This window comes from Benincasa hispida, chromosome 1 (assembly GCF_027475165.1).
Source record: "Benincasa hispida cultivar pf3 chromosome 1, pf3_genome.v1.1, whole genome shotgun sequence".
Taxonomy (NCBI): domain Eukaryota; kingdom Viridiplantae; phylum Streptophyta; class Magnoliopsida; order Cucurbitales; family Cucurbitaceae; genus Benincasa; species Benincasa hispida.
In genome coordinates, this window is record NC_143478.1 from 97,263,001 (window position 1) to 97,280,891 (window position 17,891).

The following is a 17,891-nucleotide window of genomic DNA, read 5'->3' on the forward strand; positions in this document are numbered from 1 at the left end:
ACACACTTTTTAGAAATTTTTTACGTGGTTTTTAATGGACAAAAGTCAGTACAAGAATTTTGGACTTTAATGTTGGTTGGAAAAAGTGAAATCAGATGTATAATGTCGGTTTTGTTTTTTTTTTAAAAAAAATTAGATCTTTTATGTCGGTTTTAAACCGACATTAAAGACCCGCTTAATTTATCCCCCACTTTCTATTTTTCCCCCATTTTTTTCATTTCCCTCTTCACTTTCCCACTATTTTCTTTTCACTCTCATTCTCACACTTCCCTCTTCAAACCCTAGAGTTGTTTACCCAACACTCTCAAGTTCCTTCTTGGAATTTCTTTTTCTTCGTATTTTTCTCTCTCTTTTTTATCTCCCTTTCTTCCTTCGATCTCCGTCCATCTTGATCGTGGTCGTGGAACCTTCAAATTGTTCACTCTGCCGGTTGAAAATTCCGTATATATCTTTATTTTCTTCTAAATTGATTGTTTTTACGATCTGATCATTACCGAATTAGATTCAAACTCCTCGCTTTACATCAGTATTTCATTCTATTCACTCAGATTATCTCAATTTTTCCCTTTCAAATCCCTAATTTCGTTTCTTCTTGTTCGATCAGTTCTTTGTTACTGGGAAGTGATCGGTCATCTTAGGCATTTTTCATTTATGCAATGCTTTCAGTACTATAATGAAGATGAAGAGAAGGAGGGCGCTAGAAGTGGTATCTAGAAATTTCGATTCCTGGCATATATGGCTTTGTTATTTACTTTTTTTTTTTTTTCCATGAATACAAGGCTTATCGGTCCTGGGTTTTCGTTTTATTTATATATTTTAAAATTTTCTTTATTGTATTTGTTTTAATTGTTTCGTGGTAGATTGTAATTCCTTGTCTGTTCATTGGTTTTATGCTTCTTTAAGTTGGTCATAGGACTATGGTATCGTAGGAGTGCCAAAATGAAACATGATTAGGATTGAGTTTGTTGAGTGTCGTTTTGGTCATTATGATCATTGGAATGTTTAAGGTTTTAATTGCTCTTACTTCACGCTAGTTGCTGTTTTCTTGATTATGTTTTTCAGTTTTTCTCATACAATACCACTTAATTTTGCTCCTACGTTTTTGGGAACTTCTGTTGCCATTTTTTGTTAGCTATCGTAGTCCTAATTTAGGATATCGCATGTGCTTGTCTTACTGACTCGTGTTATTGTTTGTAACGTCACCCTGCATTTGATTCTACTTTTGGTCATGATTTCTAATGGATATCCATCCCACCCCTTTATAACACCTGTATGTACTCGTGTTACTTTAAGTAACTTCTTAAGCTCAACGAGTCAAGAAAATAAAGGAAAAAGATAAAAAATCATGATGGATGTTTCCATAACATAAGGAAGAGAAAACTTGATGGTAATCATGGATGTGCTTGATGATATAAGGATATCATATTCAGTTTATTTTTGAATGTCTATGTCATGTTAATTTTTGTTTTGTCATACTGTATGAGTTTGTACAGGACCGTGATTCTTAACGGATTTATATTCATATAATCATATCTCCTCCTTTTGTTGTTGGTTTATTTATGAGGCTCAAGAAGAGAAGGGAAGGGGGAAAGAGGAAAAATATTTCTAGTCTAGATATTATGAATGGCTATGATGTATTGACATGAAACAACGGCTGAAATTTTATTAGTTGTGTCTATAGAAGATTGGATAGATATTACTGTTTAATAACTCTTTGGCAATGATCATTGGAGCTATTGGCTCTATTGTGAATTAATATCTATGCCTTCAAAATTACGGAATAGAGTATCTACCAGTTTTGTTTTCCAAGTTGTATCGTCATTTTCTAAAAATTGATTGAAGAAATCATGAAACTTCTAGTCAAAACATTTTAGCATGAGATTTTTTGTGAAATTCTATTGATCCAATCCTTGTAAGTTCCGTTCATTTCTAATTTGAAGAGCGTTGTCAGAGTTCTGATATTAAAGGTTTAGGTGTCAATAGTCTGTTATGGATATAAGCTCATTCTTATTATGAAATTGTATGGCAAGTTCTTCCAACTAATTTGTAACCTTTGGCCTAGTACAGATTTCAACACTATTAATGAAGTCAACTTATGCTATTATTAGTTGCTTACTAAGGTAAGTTAGTTGTTTGTGTGTCTACCTTGCATTTAAATTCTAATCTTGTTTTACATATTGCTTGCTTGTTTTGATTTATTTTGAACATTTTTTTAATATATACTGTTTGATTGTTTTTTGATCAATTTTTTGTTTGTTAACTCTAAAAGAATTGTAACTCATAAATTTCCCCCTTCCTCCTCCTCCTCCTTCTTTTAATAATTTACTTCTTCGTCTTTTAGCTTCCAAAAATTAGATCATCCATCAATAATGTCACATCTGTTCCACTTGATGATATTGAAGAACCTCTAAAAGGTTTCATTTGAGAATTTGATAAGGTGATTCTGAAACTGCATCATCATTTTGTTTTATAATTACCATGCAAAATATTTATGACTTATTTTATTTTATTTTTAATATGCAGGGAGATTTTCATCATTGGGTTGACCTCATTAATCATTTCGATTTATTTTTTTTAGGAGAGTAGCATATAAAGACAAGGAAGGATTTGCAGGTTGAGGATACTTTTTTGGGCTTCGATCCTCCATTTCCAAGAGATGTGCCAACTAGTTTGCGATTTTCTCTTCTGACAAGGATGCGATTTGCAAGAGCATTTCATTCTCTATCTGCTCGGCAGTAGTATACCTGCATTCGCTTGTATGCCTTCATTGTTCTTGTTCAAGCAAGTGGCAATGCTGATAATCTAGTTAGTTTCTTTAACTCTGAGCCTGAGTTTGTAAATGAGTTAGTTGGCTTATTAAGCTATGAGGATGTGGTTCCTGTAAAAATACGAATCCTTTGTCTATTATCATTGGTTGCACTTTGTCAAGACTGGTCATGCCAACCAATTGTGTTGTCTACAGTGACTTCTGGTGGGCATCGTGGCATCTTGTCCAGCCTCATGCAGAAGGCTGTTGATTCTGTGATTACTGATATTACAAAGTGGTCGATGCTGTTTGCTGAAGCAAGGTGTCCTAGATGCAATACTTACCAAGTGGAGAGGGACGGTAACTCATAATGTTTGTATTACTTGTAATTTGTGTTTTCAAGACTTGAATTATTGTACGGCCTTTTAAATTATAATTTTATAACAGAATTTATGGATTAAATGTAATAGATTTACCATCCATACAAGAATAATATGTCATAGTCACAACGTTCGATGATGATATGTCATGTTATACTTTTTGACCGAAAAAATGGATTTGGCAATGGAATTTAAAAAAACAGACAATAATTGATAAAATGGACAGATTCTGGGCTTCAATGTCGGTATAAAAGGCTTCATTTGATTCTTGGACTTTAGTTGCAACCGACATTAAAGGGCATTAATGTTGGTTGCAACCGACATTAAAGAGTAAAGCCCTTTAATGTCGGTTTTAAACCAACATTAAAGCTTGAAATTCTTCTAGTGAGTGTAACTTAGCTACCTTTCAGGAGTATTTTAGGTGATTTTAAGGACTAAAGTAAGACTTTGACAATTTGTGTCGAAAGAAGAATTTTTTACGATGTTTTCATAGTCAAAGTGTCACTTACACACTTTTTAGGAACTTTTTCAGTTGTTTCAAAATCAAAGTGTAACTGTTAAAATTAATAGATTTGTAACTAACTACATGCTCACATCTATATATAAAGCTCCATAAATCAAATCAAGAGCTAAGAGTGTGTATGAATTTAAAGAGAGTTAATGTACTTAGCTTTTTCTATTGTTCCTGGAAGATTTCTGAAAAAATTTGTTCCCTCTTCACAGTGGATGTAGGCTTAAAAGCCGAACCACTATAAATCTACTTCCCCTTCATTTCCTTCTTCATCTTCTCCTACATGCAAAGCATATTCAGATTAAAACCCTAAGTTATCTGAAAAATAATTGAAGAACACATAGAGAGAAAGAGAGGAACAGAGGGTTTCGAGACATACTTGAGAGGACAGAATGAATATCTGATTTCTGAATCACTTCTCAGCTCATTAATGTGCTTTTTGATCAGTGCTACATGACCTCATATGCATCACAATTTTCTCAGCTTTTAATTTGGATCAAGTTTCAACTTGGGTTGTTCTTGAAACATCAAAGTAAAGCCCATTAAATTGGTATAAGAGCACAAGAATTTCAAGAAATTAGTTTTTAAAGGATCAAGATTCAGGTTCCTGATTGAAAATGGTTGTTGTAAGATTTGATATTGATAAGTTTGATGGTAAAGGAGACTTTGAGCTTTGGAAAGCTAAAATCAAAGCACTTCTTGGACAACAAAAGGCATCTAAAGCAATTCTTGACCCAAAAAATTACCATCAGAAATCTCAGTTGATCAGAAGGAGACTATGAATGAAGTAGCCTATGGAACAATCATTCTAAACTTAAGTGATAATGTGTTGAGACAGTTTTTTATGAAGGATCTCCCTATGCCATTTGGAAGAAGATAGAATCTTTGTATTAGTTCAAAGATTTACCTAATAAAGCAATTTTTTCACATACAAGATGGATGCATAAAAACTCTTTATGAAAATTTAGATGAATTCAGAAAAATCTCCTCAGAATTTAAGAAGATTGGAGATAAAATTGGGGAAGAAAATGAGGCATTCATACTCTTGAATTCATTGCCAGATAACTTCAAAGATGTGAAAGTTGCTCTCTAATATGGCAGGGAAAATGTTACCATTGATTCCATCATTTCTGCTATAAAATTCAGGAAACTTGAAATCAGTGTTCAAAAGAAAGAAAATGTCAATCATGAAGGATTGTTTTTTAAAAGGAAACCCAAGAACAGTGGGAAGGATCATAAATCTCAGCCTAATGACAAAATGAAACAAAAAATGAAGTGTAGTTAATGCAAGAAAGTTGGGCACATAAAAAAAGACTGTTGGTTTCTGAAAAAGAAACAAAATCAGAAAGATAAAACACATTAGCAAGGAGAAGCAGTTGTTGGAAAGAATAATTTGACTTTTAGAGATGCTTAGCAACCTCAAATGAGAAGGGAACTCAAAATACTGATGAAAGAGTTCAATACTGGGTTCTAGACTCGGGTGTTCTTTCCACATGACACCCTCTAAAGGCTGCTTCACAACTTATAAGCCCTGTGAAGGAGAATCTATCTATATGAGCAATAGCAATGCTCCGCACTACCCTTATGGCTACCTATGCAAGTCTTACAAAAGGAGAACTATGACATAAAAGGTTGTCTCATATCATCAAAAGGGGTTGCAAATACTGTCTAAACAAGGCATACTGCCTAAAAATGTTTGTGAAGAATTAAAATTTTGTGAGCACTACATTTTAGGTAAGGTTGTAAGACAGAGCTTCACCAAAGCCCAACATACAACTAAGGGAGTACTTTACTACATACACTCTAATCTGTGGGAGCCTTCTCCAACTCCATCCTTGAGTGGATCAAGGTATTTCTTAACCTTTATTGATAATTTTTCTAGGAAAACCTAGATATTTTTTTTGTTAAAAACTAAAGATCTAGTCATAAAAAAATTTAAAGAGTGGAAACTCATGATGGAAAGCAATCTTCAAAAGAAATCAAATTCCTTAGAACTGATGATAGTTTGGAATTTTGTGGAAAAGAGTTTAACAAATTCTGTAGAGAAAATGGTATTACTAGACACCGAACTGTGAGATACACCCACAGCAAAGTGGTGTTGCTGAAAGGTTAAACAGAACCATTATGGAACATGTCAGATGCCTCTTATAAGATGCTTTGTTACCTGAGAAATGGTGGGCAGAAGCAGCCTCCTATACTATCTTCACTTTAAATAAGTGCCCATATTCCTCTTTAAATTTCCTAACTCTAGAAGAGAAGTGGTCTAACCACCCTCCAAACCTAAATATGCTAAAGGTTTTTGGCAATGCTGGTTATGTACACCAGTTCAAAGGGAAACTAAAGGCAAGGGCAGTAAAATGTATGTTTGTTAGCTTTATTGAAGGAATCAAAGACTACAGATTGTGGCACCCGATTGAAAGGAGATGTGTTTATAGTAAGGATGTAATCTTCAAGGAAAATGAAATGTTCATGCTAAATGAAATCAGTTCAGAACAGGTCTCACAAGGTCAGAATACTACTAGTTTTTAAGTGGAGCTACCCTTAGAGAAAGAGGGTTTAGTGACTCAGGAAAATATTGAATATGAGTCATCTTTTCAAACATATGAGGAGAATGTATCAAGGGAAATCTCGAGTACTAACAACCTACAAAACTATCAGTTGGCCAGAGATAGATAAAGAAGAACTATAACACCTTCCATGAGGTTTAATGAAGTTGTCTTTTCACATAGGAAGGCAGACTTTGCTTGTATAGCTGATGATAATGACATAGAACCTAGCACCTTTGAGGAAGCAATTAATGGGCCTAATGCTCATAGCTGGATTGAAGCTATGAATGATGAAATGCATTCACTAAATGTGAATGATACATGGACACTTACATCTATTCCTAAAGGCTTCAAATCTATACCCTCCAAGTGGTTTTACGAATACAAGGAATGGATATTAGGGGTTGAACAACCTAGGTTTAAAGCAAGGTTAGTGGCAAAGGGGTTTTCTCAAAAAAAGGGAATATGCTACACTGAGATTTTTTCTTTAGTAGTCAAACAAACTTCTATAAGAATGCTCCTATCCTTGGTGGTATAGAACAACCTAGAACTTGACCAGCTAGATGTTAAAACAGCTTTTCTACATGGTCAATTAATAGAGAAGAACTATATGAAACAACCCCTTGGCTATATCAAATAGGGTGAAGAAGATCTAGTTTGTCAGCTAAACAAATCCATATATGGATTAAAGTAAGCTCCTAGATGCTGGTATCAAAGGTTTGATGAGTTGTCTACTTACTTCCATATGTAGATGATATACTCCTTGCAGGGAGTTCTAAAAATGACTTGAATAAGGTCAAATCTATGTTTGAAAAGGAATTTGAAATGAAATATTTGGAGGGAATCAAAGAAGATTCTTGGAGTAGAAATTGTTAGAAACAGAAAAGAGGATGAATTGTCCATTAGCCAACATAATTACTGTGAGAAAATCCTAAAGAAATTCTATAAGGAATGAGCTAAATCAATTACTACTTCTATAGCTCATCACTTCAAATTGTCATCAGCTAATTCTCCTAAAGAAGATGATACAGAACATATAGACTATATGTCTAAAGTTCTTTATTCCCAAGCAGTGGGAACCTTAATGTATCTAATGATTTCAACTAGACCTGACATAGCCTATAGAGTAAACTTAGTTAGCCGTTATATGTCCAATCCTAGGAGAAGTCATTGAGAAGCCACTAATTGGATTCTCAGATATCTAAATGGCACTAAAAAGGCTAGACTCATATACAAAAAGCATGATTCTTCTAATCTGATGACATGTAGAAATGCATGTCATCTTAAGCCGTTTACTTAGAATTATGAAGGCTGCTAGGCAGAATATGCAGCAATCATGATAGGAATTCACGAAAAAGTGAGCTTGCGTCGATTAACATGTTGAATCTCAGCTAACTCGTTATTTTGTGTTATTATGCGTTCAATGTTCTATTTTTGTAGCTAATGCAGAAAATGAATGCAAACACAGAAACCGGACCACCGTATAGACGATCGTATGTGGAGAAATACTCCATCGCAAAGGAAAATGCATCAATCAATGCATGGATGTTGTGGTAATTAGCCGTATGCGTCCATCGCATGGGAGTTGCGCTCGTCAAGCGATTGCGGTCATCATGTAGAGTTGTAGTATTAAGCAAATGCGACCATTGAATGATTGCAGCTACGTGACAACACATTCTAATGGGATCAATGCAAGGTAGATGGAATGAATGCATCAACACATCTACCTCAGGAAAAACCAAAAGATGATGTTGACATTTAACCTACCACGCCGTTAGTGGCAGAGGTTTAGAAAGGACTAAAGCGCCGAACGTCAAACTCAGAGCAGTCCAATTAATGCTATCGGCGACCCAAGCTCTATAAATAGAAACCGATGAGCTGAAATTCAAGTTATCCGGGGAGGATCCTTGTGATTCAGGGATTTTCCCCACGATCCAGACAAACGTGTGAAAAGATGGCTGAGAGTTCTTCATCTCCTTCATCCATTCTGAGTGACAACCGGAGCCTTCGACCGGAGCTAGATCTCGAGAGAGTCAGCTCTTCTGCCCATCCATGACACCACCGGCAGCCTTAACGCACATCCTCTGGGAGCAAATCTTTGCTTCCAGCCTGTCGTTTCCTTATCCTTTCTTTTCTCATATTGTATTGTATGACATTTTGGAATTAAGGAATTAATACAATCTGTTTTCAATGCATTTCTCTGTTCCTTCGACTCCATCTCCATCTTCTTTGCTTAGCATCTTTACTTTCATTGCAACACTTAGTGGGAGTGCTTGGGTATTACATACTTAGTCATGTGGATTAGGAATATGAAGCATGTAGCAACCCACCGAGAGGTGTGCGTTGCGCGAGTGTGTGAGTAATCTTATTTGCTTAGTGTGAAGCTGCTGCAACACCTGTCTATAGGCTAACGCATTGCTTGTCTATGAGTAAAGTCAGCAACAATCAACTGCCCGAAAGGGTAAATGGTTGGACGCATTAAGCAAGACATGCATTGTTCACTAGAGATATGAGTAATTTTGCGTCAACCAAGTTCATGCGTTTGTCTTGTTTTATGTTGTGCCCAACACCCCTTTAGATCTACTTGAGGGAGAGTCTAAAGAAAGAACTTAATGACTCAAGAGAGCTAGGTTAGAATCTAGACTCGAGAGAGCAAGATTAGATCGGCATAAGCAAGAGATAGGGACTTAGAGATAAGCTCTGTTTGTCAACACTGCATCGCATGTACCCTAGGAATAGGTATGATATTATGTGGTCGCCTTATTTATGTATGTCACTTCGTCATCGCATAAATGAGAATAGAGGCTTATGTGTAGGTCTTATAGACTTATTGCATATATCGCATGCATTCTAGCATTAGAAGCTGTAGCATTCATACCGAGAGGTGGTTTACTATTGTATGTATTTTGCATGATCACATGGCTTGCGTTGACTAGGGTTGCCCTTGCGGTCACTCTTACAGGTTGCAATGAAATCATCTCCACATTTTATCTATTTTCCCACACATTTATTTCATGTCAAGGTTTGTCGTATCTCTATCTTTCATGCATATTCTCATTGTGTTGTTGTTAGATAGGAGTAGGAGTAGGATTAACTTAGCAACATCCCCTCCATTCTTTTATTTATACCGTCGCATGCACATTACCGCATACACATAGCTACAAGTCCCTATGTTCGACCTCGGATTACTCGAGAAACTTGAGTTTGCATTATACTTGGCGTGAGCGCAAGAAAACTTGTGACAGGACGCATGGTCATCGCATACATTCATTAACGCATTATCAGTCCAATGCATGACCATCGACGCATGACTATCAACACATATCTTAGGAACATGCATCGCATACCGCGTCCATGGGATTTTGGTTGTCGAGTAAAATCGACTTCTAATTTTTTGTCACCATAATCCTACTCTTATTGGTTATGTAGATTTAGATTATGCAAGTGATTTGGATAGGAGAAGATCCTTATCAGGTTACTTCTTCCTGTTGGGGCACAATTTATTAAGTTGGAAAGCTAATTTACAATCTGTTGTTGCACTTTCAACAACAGAAGTTGAATTCATAGCCCAATCTGAAGCTGTTAAAGAAGCCCTAAGGTTAAAATGTCTTTTACATGATTTTGGCATAGAACAAGACAGTATTACTATCCTATGTGACAACCAAAACACTATATATATATATATATATATATATATATATATATATATATATATATATATCATAGAACTTGCAATTACACAACAAAACCAAACACATAGATATCAAATATCATTTTGTAAGAAGTCAAATTGAATAAGGAAATATAAGAGTAAAGAAAGTTCATATCGAAGATAATGCTGTTAACATTCTGACGAAGCCAACATCTCAGCTCAAGCTCTTGAAATGTTTGGAGCTCATAGGCTTCACTGTACCTGAAAAAGGATGAACAATCATAAGAAGGGAGCAAATCAACACTTACAGAAACTTTCAAGGTGGAGATTGTTGAAGACAGAAGCTAAATAATAATGTGAAAGCTCTCTGTAAGCTGTTAAAATTAACAGATTCGTAACTAACTACATGCTCACATCTATATATAAAGGTCCATAAATCAAATTAAGAGCTAAGAGTATGTATGTGAATTAAAAGATTTCTGAATAAATTTGTTCCCTCTTCATAGTGGAAATAGGCTTCAATGTTGAACCACTATACATCTGCTTCCTCTTCATTTCCTTCTTCATTTTCTTCTACATGTAAAGCATCTTCAGATTAAAACTCTAAGCTATCTGAAAAATAATTGAAGAACACACAGAGAGAAAGAGAGGAATAGAGGGTTTCAAGACATACCTGAGAGGACAGAATGAATATCTAATTTCTGAATCACTTCTCAGCTCATTAACGTGCTTTCTTATCAGTACTGGCATCATATGCATCACAATTTTCTCAGTTTTTATTTTGGATCAAGTTTCAACTTGGGTTGTTCCTGAAACATCAAAGTAAAGCCCATTATGCGCATTATGCTTCGGGTTATTGAGAGATACATGTCATGAAATGCATGAATTTTGGCTATATTTTAATAATTTCCTGTGAAAACAATCATCTACATGTGGTTTGCCCGACTTTTAATTGATTTGCAGATTTTGTTGTCAATATGACCGCATTGACCAAAAGTGATGTGCTTGCATCAATACTCTAAAATCTAAAATTGTGCCAAGTCATCCAATGTTTCTATTTACCCAGCCCTCAGTCATTCTTCAGCACTGAAATTAACATGGAATCATTCAGAATGTCACATTCGGCTATTTTTTAACCATCATGGCTTATATAAAGGTGTGGAGACTTCACTCTTGGAATATCTTTGAAATTTAGAACCCCCAATGAGAGATCTCACCCACATATCCAAAAAATCTTCAAGAATGAAAGCTCCTCTAAAGAACTTTTGAGTTAGGACCTTTCTATCCCGTGAGAACGTGTGTAGATAGAGGATTAGAAAGAAGAATTCACCTATGGACCTTGAAAGAGTGAATGATCGTTCCAAAGAGTTTATCTTCTGTACATTCCGAGATTCATCCAACTTCTTTTATTTCTTTTCATCTTCTCCATTCTTTTTATCCGATTAAACTTGTAATCATTATTTTTTTTATTTTATAGTTTTAGGTTGTACTTTTTAAAGAGATTTAGTCATGTTGATACTCACAAGATTTTATGGCTTTAGAAAATGCTAATTAATCACACCTCCTTGACTTGTGTATTCCTTGTGTTGAGTTTATGGTTAAAAATTGTTAAGTAAAGTTGACCACTTAATTTAGCAAACTAGTGGAGTTCTAATACTAAAAAGGTTAAGACATAAACTAATTTCATAAAGGAATATGGAACTAAGAGCCTAGAAATGAGATTGTAATGTAATATTAGATATAAGGTATAAGATAAAGAAATTACATGAAATTAATCTAAGATTTAGCAAACCATACAAACGAATAAAAGAGAAGAATCATTCCATAGGCTTAGTTACTTAGGCCCATAAATGAACTTGATACAAGACCGAATAGGAGGAGTTTTCTGTCTATGAAAAGTCATTGTCTAGGTATGATGCGACTACATTTGCCTAAGACATATTATCCTTAATGCTTAAACTAAATTGTATCCCTGTTTATCCCTTCTTGTCCATTGTTTTTAGTCAACATTAAACCCAATCACCATTTATTTACATTTAGTTACTTTTGGCTACATTAATTGCATTGCCTTAAAGAATTTAAATTGGATCTAGTCTTGTGGGATTCGATACTTGGAATACTCACAAGCTTATTACTTCATTGACAGTCTATGCTTGCACTTAGAATATATCTATCCTTATAATTATCACTCATACACAATCGATCGATCAACGAGCTCGCCAAGTTTGCACCTAAGTCAGATACTTGTGATCGACCGATCTTTTTGAAGGGATTGAATCCCACAGTGAAAGCAATTTATTACTTTTGTCTTAAAATTGGGAGAATGAAAACAAAAAATAAAAAATAAATTTCAAACCAAGCATAGATTTAAGAACATAAATTGAGTTGAGAGGAATTACCTTTAAAGAACACTGTTTTCTTAAAAAAAAAAAAAAAAAAAAAAAAAAATTCTCTCGTTATCAACAAATCAACAAAGCAAGTTTGGGACACATCCAATTGATCTTTCTTACTACATCTCCGTCAAGGATCAGATGATGAGATCTCTTTTGAAAAAAATAAAGGGAATTGTAATTTTAGAGAGATTTCACATAAAACTCATTTCCCTATAAAATTGGAGAGAGAAGATATGGAGATGGGACAACATTTCTCTGCCATAACCAACCCCTTGAAAACTTCCCCCCTCCCTTTTAGGTAAAGTGGAAGAATAACTTTCACTCCTTTTATTTAACTAAACTAAATTAGTTTTAATTTAATATAATTAATTGTTAATTAAAATGAAGTAAAATTTATTTGGATTAGATTAAACAATTAATTAATAAAATTAATTAATTGATTCTTCTTTTAATTAAATATCTCATATTTAATTACATGTACATTTAAATCATATTCAAATATACATCTCTCTCATAACCTATAGTTTTAATATGAATATTATTCATATTGATTTAATACTTGAATCATATTCAAATATGTTAAACTCTCATTTTAGTGTATAGTTTAATTTTGAATCTTATTCAAATTAACTTCATATTATAATGTATTTAAATACATTAAATTAATTGTATCATATACCATTAACGTTATTTCATCAAATAATTTGAAGAATTCAAATTCTTTCAAAACTATTGATCATTGTTTACCTATTATGAGCTAGTAGAAAACCTAATGGACCTATAGATTAGAAGCTCCAATGATTCGACATCATCTAATTAAATTCTTTAATTATGTCGATGATCATTCATTAACTATGGGTCACTCCAATAATGACCGAAAATTGCACTCATTGCACTTTAGAATATTTCTGCATCCATAGATTTAACCAATACAGTAAATCGATCATTCACAAGCAGTTTGTAATTACAACTGGGTCAAGGTACCGTTTTACCTCTATAATTACCTTTTACTCCTTAAGTACTACTGATCTCTCTAATGAACAATCTGTTCATGATCCTACCATAGGCCAAGTCACTCTCGGGCCAATGAGAGGGTGGGTACCCTCTGTTCAAGATCTGGAATCAACACTTAACAGAACTACTTCTCTACTTATCCTAAAGGTGGGGAATGAGTGAATTCCATCGTATGTAGCTATGTTTCCAACTCCCTACTCGAACAAATCCCCAAAATGTTAGACTTATTGAGTCGGCGACTCAGGCCACTCTCACTCATATAAATCAAAGGACCACCCTTATAGATAGGAGTCCATAACTCATTCAAAATTGAGAATGAGTTACATGGTTATCCTATGAAATATTCTCTTCAATTAACAACGTTAGAATGAGATATGAAGTATTTCATGGTCCGGGCTTATACAAAATTATTGTATAGAATATTCCCACTCGCATGTCTTTGCATGAACAATTTTGATCAAATCGTTTGTAACACTTACAATATTTGTAACAATTATAAAGTGGGTTGTATCCATAGTGTTACTAGGATAAGGCACCCAACCTTAATCCATATACTATAAACCCTTTACGTTATTACTTGAAACATGATCCACATGTATGTTTACTACATACTGTTCAAATCTCATTAGATAATCTTAGATTTTTCCGTAATGGGTAATTAATTATTGCATGTTTAAAACAATCAATTATTATATCAAATAACTAATTAACTACGAGGCTTTAGGGCGTAAATCCCACAATCTCCCACTTGTACTAAAATTGATAAGCCAATAAATGAGACATGTAGTCTAGGACATACTCTATGCCCAATATGTTCTCCCACTTGCCATAGTGCATAAGTGACATGTTCTCATACTCCTAGATATTCTAGATGACCCTCCCACATTTTAGCTTAGAGAGTCATTTTATATAAATCAAAAGGTATGGCATAAAATCATCTTGGTCATTACCATGACACTTTCTTTCATTGTAACTTTACCCCAGATTTTGATACTTACCAATATCCTTAATATTAGTCTTACGCCACTATATAAAGTGTGATAGACTAAATTACATATAAAACCATTTTAAGATTTTTAAGGATATTTATGACTACTCAAATTATTGCTTCATAAGCAAAACAATTTATTTATAGTCCATGCTACACCATCTAGGATAACACTTAACATAGATTTTTCTAAATCCCTATAAGATCTAATGTATCTTGTCAAAGATCAAATCTTAAACTCCATATACACAAATTTCTCATATGCATAGATATTTTGAGGAAAAAATTTAATTTTTTTTATATAGAATGGTCATACCGTTGATTTAGCCAATATAACTAACCAATTGATATTTAATGCTAATTTAGTCTCATTTATTAATTGTCCTACTTAAATAACATAATTAATCATGTATTCTCAACACTTGAGGTGTCTTAAAAAACTTTTTCTTAGACCTTATCAACTTCACTTTAGAACGATACACTATTATTCTATTTGAATTTATTGCATCAAATATTTAACAAACATTTTTTTTGTGAATGTAAGATACTTGAGATAAGTTTAACATTATGTCTTTAAAATCTCTTTTTGGACATCTAATATACAATATCATTTAAAGTCAACCATTTGAAATTGGTTAGGTAGTCAAATTTTTATATCGAAATTTTACTTCATTCATAATGAGTAATTAGACATCAATGATAAAATTTTTACATAATATTTAATAATTTTCTTGTCTATACAAGAATATTATTATTTATTCAAAGTCATGGGTATGATGCTATATCAAAATCTCATATTCAAAGATTCTAATTGTGTAAGTCATTTCCTAAATGAATATATACAATTCTGCAAACCTTTTGCTATCGAGTCTTTGAAAATTTTCAAATTTGTATAGATGCATTAAAATTCTTTTCACAAAAGAATTGATACTTGTTTACATACCTCATATGCAATAATGAATCAGATAATGCATAAAGACTCCATTGTGGTGAAAATGAGAAAATTGTCTCATTGTTTAATTTATTATAAGTTTCACCTATTTCCATGAGTTTTATTTTGAAGATCTATATCTTTTTGTCTACATTTCTTATCTTTTCTATAGAAGTATTCATATCTTATGAGTTTTACCCAATAAAAAATATCCACAAATTCAGACTGAGATGAAGTACATAGACTTTATCTTATGGTTTATGACTTTGACATATTGCCTACTTGTCAACACTCTTTAATTTTTGTCATCTAATATAACAACTTTGACTTTCATTAAGTCATTGTGAAGGTTGAGTCATCTCATAACTCTTTGTCACACCCCTTCCTAGATTACCTTCCTAATCTAGAGAGAGGTGTGAAGATGCCATCATCTCCCTTGATGACTTTTAGCATCCAACTAACCAGCTCCACCTGTATATGTTCCTGTACAATTCCACAATGATCATTGAATTTATTTAATTCTCGTTCGCCATATTGATTTAATGACATTTATAAACACATTTCATAACTTTCTCCATCTTCCGTTTTACTAAAACCTAGTTCAAACACATTATTCGAAAGTAGGTATATATATATAGGCCATCAATAAAGTCTACAACCACACAACCAAACCACTACTCTACTTCCCATGTTTCCAAAACTCATATACATATAGTTCTTGGTATGTAGTCTATTTACAATGAGACTTCAATATATGTAAACCTACAATGTAATAGAAGACTCTCGTCATGTGGCAGTGGATAGCTCAACTTGTCTCTGGAGCTCGATCGCTACCTTGGGGAAGGGGAGGAGGGGAACATAAAACATTGAAAGCATGAACTAAAGCCCAACAACTGATAATTTGATATGAACAAGTGTTTTCTCCTTCTAAACATCAATGAAGATTGTCAAGTCATTCAGTAAATCATTGGTAAAGTATAGAATATTTAATAACATTTCATACACGTACTAGTAAAATAATGTCATGATCATATCTCATATAAAGCACATTATAAAGCATTCATGAATTATCAGAAAAAAACATCAACTTTGTATCCAAATACTCATTTACAACGACGAGTTACTCTGGATGAGGATATATGGTTGTCCTAGACATATCACACATCGAATATCCCCGCAGTGGTAAACCAAATAATAATGTCATATGTGCATGCACAATTGCCTTAAGGCTAAATGTAAATACTCACCACAAGCTAGATTCCTCTAGACTTCCCGATATACTCTAGTCTCATTCGAACCCAATAGCACATTAATTGCCTGGGTGGCACTACTGGCTCAGGTTCTTCTAGTCTTCCCCATATACTCTAGCTACATTTGACCTCGGTAGCCCCTTAATTGCCTGAGTGGTGATGCTGAAACAAATTGAAGTAACAAGGAAAAAGTAACCATCTCTCGGGTACAAGAATAAATAGTTTGAAACCACTTTTCTTAAATCATTTAACAATAAAATCGTACAAATCATAGTAAAGTCAATTCAAGTTCCAAACTACATTTTCATAACTTCAGTCCATATAAAATTAATGCAAATTCAGAAATCATGATTCAATGCATTTCTAAAATATAGTAAAGTAAAACAGATCATGGCACCACATTTCACAAATCATAACATACTACCATACTCATATACTTTTCATATTAAAATCCTTAAATTGGCTATAGGCCTTTATTATTTTCAAAAGAGTATCCCACCATTCGGTCCTTGCCAGAGATATAGCGGGGAAGATCGTTGATTGGAGGCGTCCTGAACATTCTGTGTTGATTTGTTCATGACAAGGATATTTTTTTTTTAAGAAAGTGTTGTTCTTCAAAGGTAATTCCTTTCAACTCGATTTGTCTTCTTGAATCTATGCTTAACCTGAAATTTATTTTTAATTTTGTATTTTCATTCTCCCAATATCAAGACAAAAGCGATAAATCGCTTCCATTGTGGGATTCAATCCCTTCAATTAGTATCACAACCAATTACTGTTTTTGTTTTTGGTTTAGATTGAAAAATCGAATATAATTGGTGGGTCAAATTTTCTTTACATGGATGATGTATGTTATTGAAAATTGGTTTTGCATGGTAGATGTTTTTGGAGTTTTGGTATTAGATTAATTACAATTTACTTTGATTCGATCAATTTAAGGACCCACTGTTTTAGATAAATTGCTTGTTAATCGAGTCTTATAAGTCGGTGTCATTCATGCCATTTTTTTTTATGTGAAAAAAGTCTCAAAATAGAGGTAAAAATAGAAATCGGAGTGCAGACCCGAGTGGTTTCTGTGTAGGTGCTGCTGTACGTCATCGTTTGTACGTCATAAAAGCTTCTAACTATTTGACTATCGTTGTTTGTGTGTCGTGGATTCTCATAATTTTTTCTAGCAACTGATGCCGAAATTGGCCAAAAAAAAAGGATTTCTCAACCCTAATCTGAGAAGATCATGCTAAATATTTACCATAAACCTTTTCTTTAGGAAATATTAAAATTATTATAATTTTATTTATTTCTATTTTTTAGAAATGCCAAAATTTCGGTTTATTATTGCTATTTTATTTAATAATTCATTTGATGTATATTTTAAATAATTTTAATTTATATGTAGCATATAGTATGTCATATAGATTAAAATCCTACCCTAAGTTAAACATGTGATGCAGCATATTAAAATATAATTATTATTTTTAAT

General features: G+C 33.4%; 1 long non-coding RNA gene across 2 annotated transcripts; it reads left to right on the forward strand.

Moving 5' to 3' along the window:
* Positions 1 to 225: 225 nt before the first annotated feature.
* On the forward strand, positions 226 to 3,208 carry LOC120084915 (uncharacterized). Of its 2 annotated transcripts, none has more exons than XR_016532573.1 (5): positions 226 to 441; positions 605 to 706; positions 2,342 to 2,437; positions 2,524 to 2,805; positions 2,963 to 3,208. It is a non-coding gene; the product is annotated as an uncharacterized LOC120084915 (long non-coding RNA). The 2 variants fall into 2 exon arrangements; XR_016532572.1 differs by having other exon boundaries at positions 2,579 to 2,805.
* The last annotated feature ends 14,683 nt before the right edge of the window (positions 3,209 to 17,891 follow it).